The 11,875-nt window shown below is 31.5% G+C and overlaps 1 non-coding gene across 1 annotated transcript; it reads left to right on the top strand.

The window, feature by feature from the left end:
- The first annotated feature begins 7,242 nt into the window (after positions 1-7,242).
- LOC114182788 lies at positions 7,243-7,349 on the top strand. Its single transcript, XR_003604224.1, has one exon. It is a non-coding gene; the product is annotated as a small nucleolar RNA R71 (small nucleolar RNA).
- The last annotated feature ends 4,526 nt before the right edge of the window (positions 7,350-11,875 follow it).

The raw sequence follows: 11,875 nt of genomic DNA, 5'->3' as shown, positions 1-11,875 counted from the left end.
GCACACCATTTTATCCATTCTCACCATGAAACCGAGAGCTTCCAACCCACACCATCCATGCTTTCATGCTTGCTCATCTTCGTGGATCTCTTCTTCATGCTTTGGATGCACCTAGGTTGAGGAGGGAGCCATTAAATTTAGATACAAATAATTTTTAGTTTGTAAAATAAGGTTTAATTTAGTCCGTACAATGACTAATTATTTTGATTTTTAGATTTGATCATTGTTTAATGATTTTTTTATAGTATAATGTGGAGGCTATCATCTTTTTTGGGACTTCTTCCTCCACCTCCAAGCATTTTTTTTTTTATACTCCCAAATATTTTGAAAATTTCCAAAATGACCTTTTGACTTTTACCAGTAGTTAGGTAAAAATATTAATTACCCTCTCTATTTAATACCTCACCAACCTGTACCTTTATCATTAAAACTAAATAAAACAAAAAAAATTAAAAATTAATATAAAAATAATTTTAATAAACAATTATAAATAAATCTGGATATATATTTACTAGATGTAAAATATATATATATATATATATATATATATATATATATATTATTTTTTTTGAATTTTGTTTTTATATAATGTGTTAAGAGAAATAAATAAAACTAAAACATAAATAAAATTAAAAAAGTAACATATTTTATATATATATATATATATATATATATATATATATATATATATATATATATATATATATATATATATATTGTGTGGGGTGGGGGTGTTGGTGCGGGTGGGTGGAGGCGCGTGCATGTGCATATTTCATTTAATTTTTATATATTGTATTAAGAAAAATAAATTAAAGTAAAACAAAATCATAAACATCCCATTTACTAGTGAAACTATTAAATAAAGAAGTTCATAATTAATAACATAAGACATATAAATCCACACACTAATATAATATATTTATATAGTCATCTAACAAAGATTTAACTATACAAACAATATAAAGAGTTTAAAGGTTTGAACCATTAGGGATTCTATCAAAATTGCACACATTTCGCATCTAACTAACCTAAGCTTCAAGTTAAAGGCTCCTGCACATGCACTGATGCATTAATGCATGCATCATCATCTACTCACACTACATTGTTCATCATAACAAAAGAAAAGAAAAATAAAGCAAGACAAACAAGGAAACAAACAAGGTAAGCTAGTTGAATAAATGATACATATGCATTTTAAAACATTCCATATGCATATAAGTTTTTATTTTAAAATATACAACAGAATCACTCAACATGTGAGATTTTAATCCAAATTATTCTAGACTCAACCTTATTTGGATAGGTGCACTTGAGTTAGACTTGTGAAGCCAAACACCTGTGGTGATAGAAACTTCTTTATCGAACTATAACTCATAAGTTCAATCCTTCTTACAGTAAAAAATAATGGAACCATTTTATGACAAGATCTTCTCTCACTCTCACCACCTAACCATTCTCTTATATATGAGTATGAATAACTAGTATAGTTCAAGATAACCTCACAAAATGGAATATCTATGATCGAATGAAATATGTATTACCTTCACTTGACAAAGATATTCATTGCCTAAAGCAAAAGATATATTAGAAGATCTCTCAAACAAAGAGCTAAATCTTGTTTTTCTTCACCAAATCCCTAAACAAAGCATTGTCAACTCCCTTTGAGAAAAAAAAAAAAACTTGAATGGGGTTAGTTAAGAATGATTGGGATCCGAAAGAATACTATTGAAGTGGCTTGAGAAAGAATATTAGTTATGTTAGGAGCACCTTGGTAAAAGAGTACTTGATGAGTTCATATTTTTGCCCTCATTTAATGTTTAATTTTAGGCATTTAATTGAATTTGTGTGCTTAAAAAGTGATTTAATTGACAATTCTAATAATTAGGCTATTTGAGCTTGTGTGATAAAAATGTCTTAAAAAGTGATTTTTAGCTGCATAAATTATTTTTGGATATTTTAACATATGTTAATGCAACTGAAGTTAAGATTAAGCTCATTTAAAGTGGAAAAACCTTTAAATAAGGTTGAAATTTGCAAGTTTTGAAAAAATCACTTGTGCACCCCCTAAATTACATATATACTCTCCTCTTTCAAGTGAACCACCTAAAAACCTTTTCTACACCCCTAATTTTTACTAAGTTGCACCCCTCTTTCCACTCATAAACTAGATGCACTTAGATGTTACCATGTGGCAATCCTCAATTTTCAAATTTGTCCAACCATATGTTGCCACATGTCATCTATCCATCACTAAACATATGAGCCAATAACATGTTGCCACATAATCTCATCTTCTTTTCTTCAAACCCTAAGCACCAACAACAACCTTGAAGCTGACAACCACTACGCGAACGCACAAGCTGCACCATTGTTGTGCCTTCACGTTGCTGCCAACCATGAAATCACGAACGCACACTGCCTGCACCTACATCGGAACCCATTGTTCACAGTTGTAAAGCTTCACTCACCATTGCAACACCATTTTCTGCATTCCTTGCTTCATCAAAACGTGAACAACAGTGGCCACAATCCATGAAGGAGGCAGAAGTTCTAATTCTGGAGAGAGAGGAGATGCCACATGTCAGCTTGTCAATGGATCAAACTTGGTCAAATCTGGTCAAAGACTGGTCAAATGAGAAGGGTTTACGTTCAAATATTCATCTTTTTCGATTTCCCAGCAAATTTGGACTATAAGATTGAAAATGGATTACTTAGAAAATTAATGAAAATATTATTTGGTGATAATTTATCAGATATTTTTAAATAATTTATTTATTTAATTATACCATAAATTATTAACCAACTATATTTGTCAAATATTTTTAAAACTAACTGTCTCTCCAAATATTTTTAAATCTTTATCTTTATCTTTATTTTAAAAGATATTTGAGAGATTTTAGCAACATAAAAGCCCAGTCCAAGTCCTATATAAAGAGACCAAGAGAAAGCAGAAAAGACAAGCTCGGGACTTCAGAGTTTAGGAACCCTTAGGGGGGGCTTAATTTCGCTTCCCTTCTCTCTCTACTCTTTTCTTCTATTTTTATTTTATTTTGCATTCTATGGAGTGCTAAACTTCTTGAGTTGATTCCATTGTAATTTCATTATGGATTCTGAGGTTATAATGAAATAATTTCTTTGTTCCTTTCATTATTGTTGAGGTTTTAATTCATCTATGTCTTTTATCTTTGAATCACGTGAAAAATAATGGTTTTTACATCATATCTAATTAGTGAGATTTTTTAATCTATATGCATATCCATCATATGATTTCAAGGTTTTTAATTTTAATTGAGAATTTACTTTGATTAAATTTAGAAAGTTTCATGTGATTAAATGGGTTTTTGCCATTGAGAATGCATTTTGATTGGAGGTTAAAACTTTATCTAAAATTAATCAAGAATGTACTTTAGTTAATTAGCTTTTTGCTTGATTTTAGAGTTAAAAGAATGGACATGATTAAGGATAGTAATATTTAATTGAGAATGTACTTTGGTTAAATTTACTATGATTAATCTACAAAGTTCTTGCTTTTGATTGAGAATTTACTTTGGTTAATAGTGAGAATGTGAACAAATTAATTGAGAATTTACATTGATTAATTTGCTAATCTACAACAATAATTAATTGAGCAATAATCTTTAGATTACCGATGATGGATCTATTTTGCAAAAAATGGTGGAATCAATCTATTTTCTTTACTATTGTTTTTATCCTATTTTATATTTTTCCAATTTTATTTCTTTGTTCCTTATTTCCTTTGATTAACTTTTTTGTATAGTTTTTATAAGAATTAATTTGTTAGAAATCAATTTCGGGTTTCATTGGGAGATGACTTTGGGTTACTTTACCCTTTCTATTCTTGTTGACTACTATCTTAACAATACTGAAGTTGTTATAGATAAGTAGTATTAATTTGATCGCGTCAACGACAATGTTATCTGTACTCAATGGGTTAGCCAAAAGTGGATATGAGAACAAACAATACCCAAGAGATTAGCAAGGAGTGGCTGTGAGCCCAACGAATACTCATATTCTACTTCACAACATTTGTTTGCTTAATAAGAAGCCTATTGGAGATTTATAAGTTGTTTTGTAAGCTCATGTGCACCATAGAATTTGATAAACCAATCTTTTCTTCAGGATGTGACTGTCTTCTCTAGGTTCCTTTTTTATTTCTCTGTTAAACACCTTTATTTTTCCATTGGTTTGTGGATGATATGGGGATGAAATCTTGGGTTTCTCTCCACAATGTTTCAAACATTTTTACAACTGAGTATTACAGAAATGAGATCCCATATCATTGATAAACACTCTTGGAGTACTAAACTTGCATAATATTTTTTCTTCAAAAATTTGACCACAATTTTGGTATATGCTTTTTGAGCCACAATTGCTTCAACCCATTTGGATACATAATGTATTGCTACAAGGATGTACTCATTTGAAAATGAAGGTGGTAGATGTCCCACAAATCAATTTCCTATTAGTTAAACATTTCAACCTTTATAATGTTGTTTAAAGGTGTTTAATGCTTCTTTAAATATCCTCTAACATTCATTGTCGAGCAAAATAAACCATATTGCAACACTTTTGTTGTTGTTATTGTTGTTTCTCCACTAAAATGACCAGCAAAAGGAGAATTATGTCAATGCCACAAAATGTTGTTTGACTCCTCAATTGTGACACATATCCTTGATAGATTATCTTATCCTATCTTGAATAAATGAGAATTATCCCACACAAATTTCCTAGGATCTCTAAAAAGTTTCTTTTTGGTGCCAATTAAAATATTCAAGAATAACACATGTAGCCTTGAAATTTGCCATATCAGCTGTATCCTAAGTAACCATCCAGAAAATAATAAAATTCTTGCCCTAGTTTTCTCTCAAATATTTGATCCATAAAAGACAAAGTAAAATGATCCTTTTTAGTGGCTTGATTCAGTTTTTTATAGTCAACACATATTCTCCAACCAATGATTATTCTAGTAGGAATCAACTCATTGTTATTGCACACAACAATCATGCCTCCTTTTATAGGCTCTACCTGGACTAGACTAACCTAGGAACTGTAAGAAAAAGGATAGACCATCCTTAATTGTTTACTACCTCTTTCATGGTAAAATTTTGTCTCCTCTGAGATTGAGCCAAATGTGTATAGTTTTGTTCGATGTGAATTCTATGAATGTAGTATGAAGGACTCATACCTTTGAGATAAGATAAAACCTAACCTATTACATCCTTATTGGCGTTAAGAACTACAATAAACTTTTCTTTTTCTGCAACAAGGGAGAGCATTGTTGATGACCACTGGTTTGTGCCATCCTTCTTCAAGAAAAAAATATTTGAGATGTCGAGGCAACACCTTCAACTCTAACTTCTTATCTTCATATGCATTTTAATTTGACAATTTTCAGCGTCAACTAATGGAAGTTATTCTTTTGAATCCATATACATTTTCATTTGACAATTGTCTCATCATCCAGGTTTTCATCTTCATAATTTATTGTTAATGCTTTTTCTAGAGAACTGAAAGTGGTCCACTATTTTTTTGTTTCTAGAAAAAGTTCATCGATTTCATTTAGTTTGAAGCATTACTATTTTTCTTTAGGATCTTCATTGCCTCAAAGATATTAAAGTTTACTTTGCCATTTTGCACTTTGACCTTCAAATGGCCATCATCTACATTAATAATGACTTTGGTTGTCTTCATGAAAGGTCTTCTCAAATCAAAGGCACTTCACAATCTTCTTCAATATCCATGATGAAAAAATCTACTGGGAATATGAATTTATCATCTATGACCAAAACATATTCAACTACATTGTACATATACTTCATTAATCTATCAACTAATTATAGTGTCATCCTTGATGGTCTAACTTCCCAATCTCCTATTCGCTTGAACATAGATAGGACATTAAATTGATACTAGTCCTTAAGTCTACTAAGGCTTTGCTTAATGGTAGAGTTCAACTAGTGACTGGAATGGTGAAATTATTAGGATCTTTAGATTTCTAAGTAAATGTCTTATGAATTATAACATTGCATCCTACTTTAAGCTCCATAATCTTTTCTATAATATTCTTTTATATGTAAAAAGTTATTTCATGAATTTTGCATATGTTGGCATTTCCTTCATAACTTCTACAAAGGGTATGTTAATTTGCAACTGCCTAGAGATATTCATGAATCTTGCAAATTCCATTTTTTTGTCTTTCTTTGAAGGATGAGGAGGATATGGTTGATTCTTTAGTTGATCATGTACTTCAATCTTCTCTTTCTTTTTCTTATTCATTTTTTTCTTTTTCCTTTTCCTTTTTCTTATTTTTGTATGTTTGTTTCTTCCCTACTATTTACAATTTTTTGTTCCTTCTTTTTCTTCTCTTCCTAACACTCATTTTTATTTTCTTTTTCTCCTTTCAGTAGAACTTCCTCCTACACGGCCAAGTTATCACCATCCCTATGCCATTTCTCGTAGTTATTGATTTACAATGTTCTTTGGGATTAGTTTGTGTATTAGCTGAGAATTGGCTAACACACCAGTCTAAGAGTTGCTTAGCCAATTATCCAATTCATGTCTCCAAATTTATAATTAAAGCTTTTTGTGTTTTTCTGATTGGACAATGAGGCCTGCATGAATTGCTTTAAAGTCTCATCCAATTTAGTTGTTCTTTCATGCAATGGAGTGTATTATTCTTGTTATTTCTAAAAATGAGGTTATCTTTTAGATGGATCAACATTATGTTCCATGCATAGCATTGGTTTTGATTATTTCTATAACCTTGTGAAAAATTGTTAGCATAAGCATTTTATCAGAGTTACATAATTTAACTTTCCTCTCTAGTTATTAATATAATGGATTTCTTCTACTGAACCAAATTCTAGGTATTGGTATTGGTCATTTGGATGATCTTCACCACAGAAATCACATCTTAGAGGTGGCTACACTTGGTTGACATTCACAAAATGTAGTAGTATTGGCAGTTTGGCCATCTTCTGATGAGTTAAAATTTCATTTTGAACTAGTATAGCATATATTTACATTCGAAACTCCCCTTTGTTCCATGTGATTTTTTTGTTGTGATGAGCTTGCCTATTAGTTGAGGATAAACTAATTTTGATTATTGTGACCTGGTATGCACCTACAACCATCATTGTTCCTCTAGCTGCTGCATCTAATAACATCTTTACTTCTAGATTTAATCCATTGTAAAACATGTTTAATTGATCCACATCCTCAAATCTATTATTAGGACATTTTTTAGAAACAACTAGAAATCTTTCCCATGCTTCATAAAATGGTTCCTCTTACCCTTGCCTGAAAGTAGAAATATTAGATTTAGTACTTACATACTTGGCGAAAAAAATATTTTCAAGAACTTGCTTTCTACGTTAGTCTAACTAGTTAAACTTTAGCTTGACTTAGATTTTATCCACTTCTTAGCTTCTCCAATCAAAGAGAATGGAAATAGCTTCATGTATGCAAGTTCTTCTTGATTTGCTTCAAGTCCTATAGTTGCATAATGTTCATAAAATGTTTCTAAATGACAATAATGATCTTTATGATCTTTACGTTGCTGATTTTTCTTTGTTTTGCTCATGTATATTCATTTTACTTTCTTTATATGTTGTTCAAATAGTAAATTCTCTACAAAACCTTTCCCTCTCAACATCCTAAATCACACTAAACTTAAGCAAAAGATCAGTGTAGTTTGAGAAATAGTTCACGCACTATTGTAGTGTTTTTGGTTTGGTGATGATAAGTTTACTTTGAAAGTTTGGTGCAAGAATTATGGTTGTGGTTTCTATTTGATTTTATGCAGAATCTCTAATGAATTATATGTTAAAATCCTTAAGTGCAAAGAAATAATGTTGGTGTTATGATATGATGATGAGGTATGGCTGATCATATGACAATGTTATAAGCATGTATGCATGCATGTGATGGGATAATATGAATTCTCTGAAAACCTTAAAGCCAAGAGGGCTCTTTTACCTAAAGGGCTTTATTGAGTCAGGGTAAAAGGGTTTGTTTCAGTAATAAGCCTTTAGCATGAGTTTAGCAAGAGTACTCTTACCCAAGGCTTTATTTAGCGAGTAGAGTTGTTGCTTGTAAGTTTATGGAAAGTAGGGGAAAGACCCTTTTCCAAGCGGCGTTGTTGCACATGAAAGATAGAGCAGTTGGTTATGAGAGAATGTCATATTGTTTGATATTAATTGGTGGAAATATTTTGATGATTGCATGATTGTGGTTGTAGTTTCAACCTGCGATGATCGTATAACTTGTGTGGTACGGGAGTAGATGTTGATGCAGATATAGTTGGAGAAACATAGTTGTGGGGAAGTTTTTGGGATTTTTTGGAAAGAAAAGGGTGTTTTCTTTTGAAATAAGAGATAATAGTTTGACTATTTTTGAATTTGGAGCTAGGAAGAAATTGTAATATGTTTTCTTTTGATGACTTAATATGGTTGGTTTTTTTAACGAGCTTTTATTTTAGAGAATAAAGCTTGTTTTGGATAAGATTTTGGAAAGTGATTTTTAAGATAAAATATTTATGAAGTTTACTATTTTATAGGATGATATCAGAGTTTTATGTTTGAATTTTGGGAGAGAAAAAAATAAAAAATAAACAACAAAAAAATGGAAAATAAGCCATCCTTAGGCTAGCCAAGGTTCAAGGTTGTGTCCTTTCCTACACCAACACATACAATAACCACTAAGTCACAAACTTTCTCATGATATAATGTGTGACACCCTAAACAAATATTACTTGATACAACAAAATATAATTAAAATAAACCATCTGATACTATTCCTAACCACGAGAAAATTTAATATTTTATCGATTCGATTAAAACAAAATCCATAATTCACAAGTACATTATTACAAGTCTGAAATCCGAAAAGCAACTAAAAATAAAAGATAAATCAAAACATAATACTTTAGTAAAATCCCCAAGCTAGACCTCAACTTCATCTCTATGCCTCGCCAACATTGCCTGAAACCACATATGCTTCTGTGTGAAAAGTTACACGATCATCGCTAATCACACACAGAAAGGGTGATCTCAAACAGAATAAAACATGCGTAAATAACATGAATACCTCACCCAAAACAAATAACCTCACTTGGCAAGACTCACACACTTAGAGACCTTATAACAAAAGGTAGATATGTAACCATTGTCTCATAACCTATATGAGACTAGCATATCCAAACACATTGTGATCCTGTTCAACCATGGCCTTAAGGATATAATATGCTTCTACGAACCTGCCCCTTTGTAGTCCAACCTCTACGAACATGCCCATTAGTAGTCCAACCTCTACGAACCTCCCCGCTCGTAGTTCAACATGCGTGAACACATCCAATTACAAACCTCCATGTTCGTAAAACCATCAAGTGTGAGCACAGAACATAGAACCTTCCCGCTCGTATTCACATAAGAGTACCACTAATACGAACCTCCTCGTTCGTATTATTCACATGTCCAAACTCAATTATGCACCTCCCTGCTCGTAATACATTCAAGCATATCCTAGACCCAAGGCCATCACATCTACGCATGCAAAAAAATACAAAACCCACAACCTGTCGTGTTGCAGACTGCCTAGTTACCCCATAACGCCGCTTGGCGCCACACCTCATAAGGCCTCCCTAATTCACCTATCTTCTGGCGGTCCAACAACACCGCTAGGCGCTACACCAGTAACGTTAAATGTATAGTTTTAAGGGTTCTAAAACAATGTCCAAGCACCAAAACATACAAGGCATACATCCAAAATACCTCAGTACATGTTCATGTAACTATATATGACTCATTTGTACAACCACACATCACATACATCAATTATATATAGATACACTTGCATTCACCAACTAAGGCCATACCAACACTTAAATTTAACAAAGAAGCACTCATGTTCATGGAGAACTCAAAACAGAACCCAAACCATGCCTCCAACTCATGCCACATCGAATTTACCTCAAACAACACCTGCAACATTCCAATTATACCAATTCAAATTTAGCATCATCACATGATCATACATTCATACACTAGACTCACAATAATAATAATATGTCCATTTTATATCAATGCCACATACAATAAACAAACTATTGATAATTAAATATTTATTCTTTTATTTATTATTTTCCTAGGTCTTACATAATGCACACCATAAATTTGAAACACATATATTTTGTATTTCATAATTAAATAACATAATTAAAATAAATAAAACATTAACTTAAATCACTCAAATAATTATTCCATGTGTCTTGCAATATTGGACCACGTGACCACTATACCAACAAAAGTTCTCATCTATTAATAATACAATTCAAGGTAGCACAAAAGACAACTTTTTAAATGACCCACGAAAAGCAAAACACACAAAATTAACTCAAAATAGCATTTTGTAACACTCTCTTTGATTGACAAGTGGCACAGCCTCGCGATGACACGTGTCACTCCTTTTCTAAACCCTAATTCCTTCACACTCCACTCTTCTCTCACTCTCTATCGTCAACACTCTTCTCTCACTGTCTCTCTCTGCCCTAACCCTAACAACTTTTCTCTCACTCTCTGCCGTCAACACTCTTCTCTCAATGTCTCTCTCTGTCGTAACCTTAACAACTCTTCTCTCACTCTTTGCCATCACGCTACTTTCCTACTTTCTTTCACTTTCTTCACACTCAACTATTCTCAACCACACCATATTCATCCGCGATCATGTTTTTACATTCTGATTTCCCATTTTTTAGTTTTTTTCCGATCATTTTGTGGTTTTGCCTTCACCTTTTCCTCTTCATGTTTTTTTCTCTCATCTCCGATCATTTTTTTGTTTTGTATTTATGGTTTTTTTAGGTTTTATCCGATGAGTTTTTGTTTTTGCCTTCACCGTTTACTCTTTATATTTTTTCTATCATCTTCGATCATGTTTTCGTTTTGTTTTTATGGTTTTTTTAGGTTTTTCCTGATGAGTTTTTGGTTTTGCCTTCACCATTTACTCTTTATGTTTTTTTTATCATCTCTGATCCTCTCCGATCAGTTTTTCTTTTTTTATTGTTTTTTAGGTTTTTTCGTATCAGTTTTTGGTTTTCCATCATTTTCGACCACTAGGCTGATTTCACATTTTTTATGGTTTCTCCCATCATCTCCGATCATGTTTTGCTTATTTTTTTTAGGGTTTATTTGTATCTTTTTCTGTTTTTGTTGTTTTATTTTTCAATGCTAATTTTTTTGTTTTTACAGGTTGATTTCAGATTTTTTAGGTTTTCTCCGATTAGGTTTTGGTTTTGCCTTCATTGTCTATTCATTTTTACAGGATTATTTAACATTTTTATTGATTACCTATTTTGTAGGTTTTGAAGATTGATATACAAGATGTCTCCAAATGACAGTCATGAGTTTAGTCTGAAGTTTGAACTCATTGGAACTCATTGAGTTCTGTTAAAGTTGGAACAGTGATTATTATTTTTAATTTTGATATGCATTGATATTATTTTCATCTAAATTTATTTTGTTCATCTTTTATTGTCAGTGGTTGTTGATTTCTTGGTTGTTGATGTTGTTGTATTGTATTAGATGTAACAATATTAATACATAATTAGTTTTTAAGTGTATGTTTGATTTTTGTTTTTTGATTTTTTTAAAAGGAATTGCTTAGTTTTCTTCATTGCAACCCAAGGTGGATCTATTTTCTTAGTCAGTGTTTGAATTCAATGCAGAGGAATTAATGTTTTTTATGCAAAAGATATCATTTTAGTTTTGATTTGTAACCTTATAATTTATTTGTAACCTTATGATGGATTTTTTTATGTAGGTTTAGCCATATTTTATGTTGGAGTACTCAGTTAATTAAC

This window comes from Vigna unguiculata, chromosome 4 (genome assembly GCF_004118075.2).
Source record: "Vigna unguiculata cultivar IT97K-499-35 chromosome 4, ASM411807v1, whole genome shotgun sequence".
NCBI lineage: Eukaryota > Viridiplantae > Streptophyta > Magnoliopsida > Fabales > Fabaceae > Vigna > Vigna unguiculata.
The sequence above is the reverse complement of the archived record's forward strand: the minus strand, read 5'-3'. Positions and strand labels throughout refer to the sequence as shown.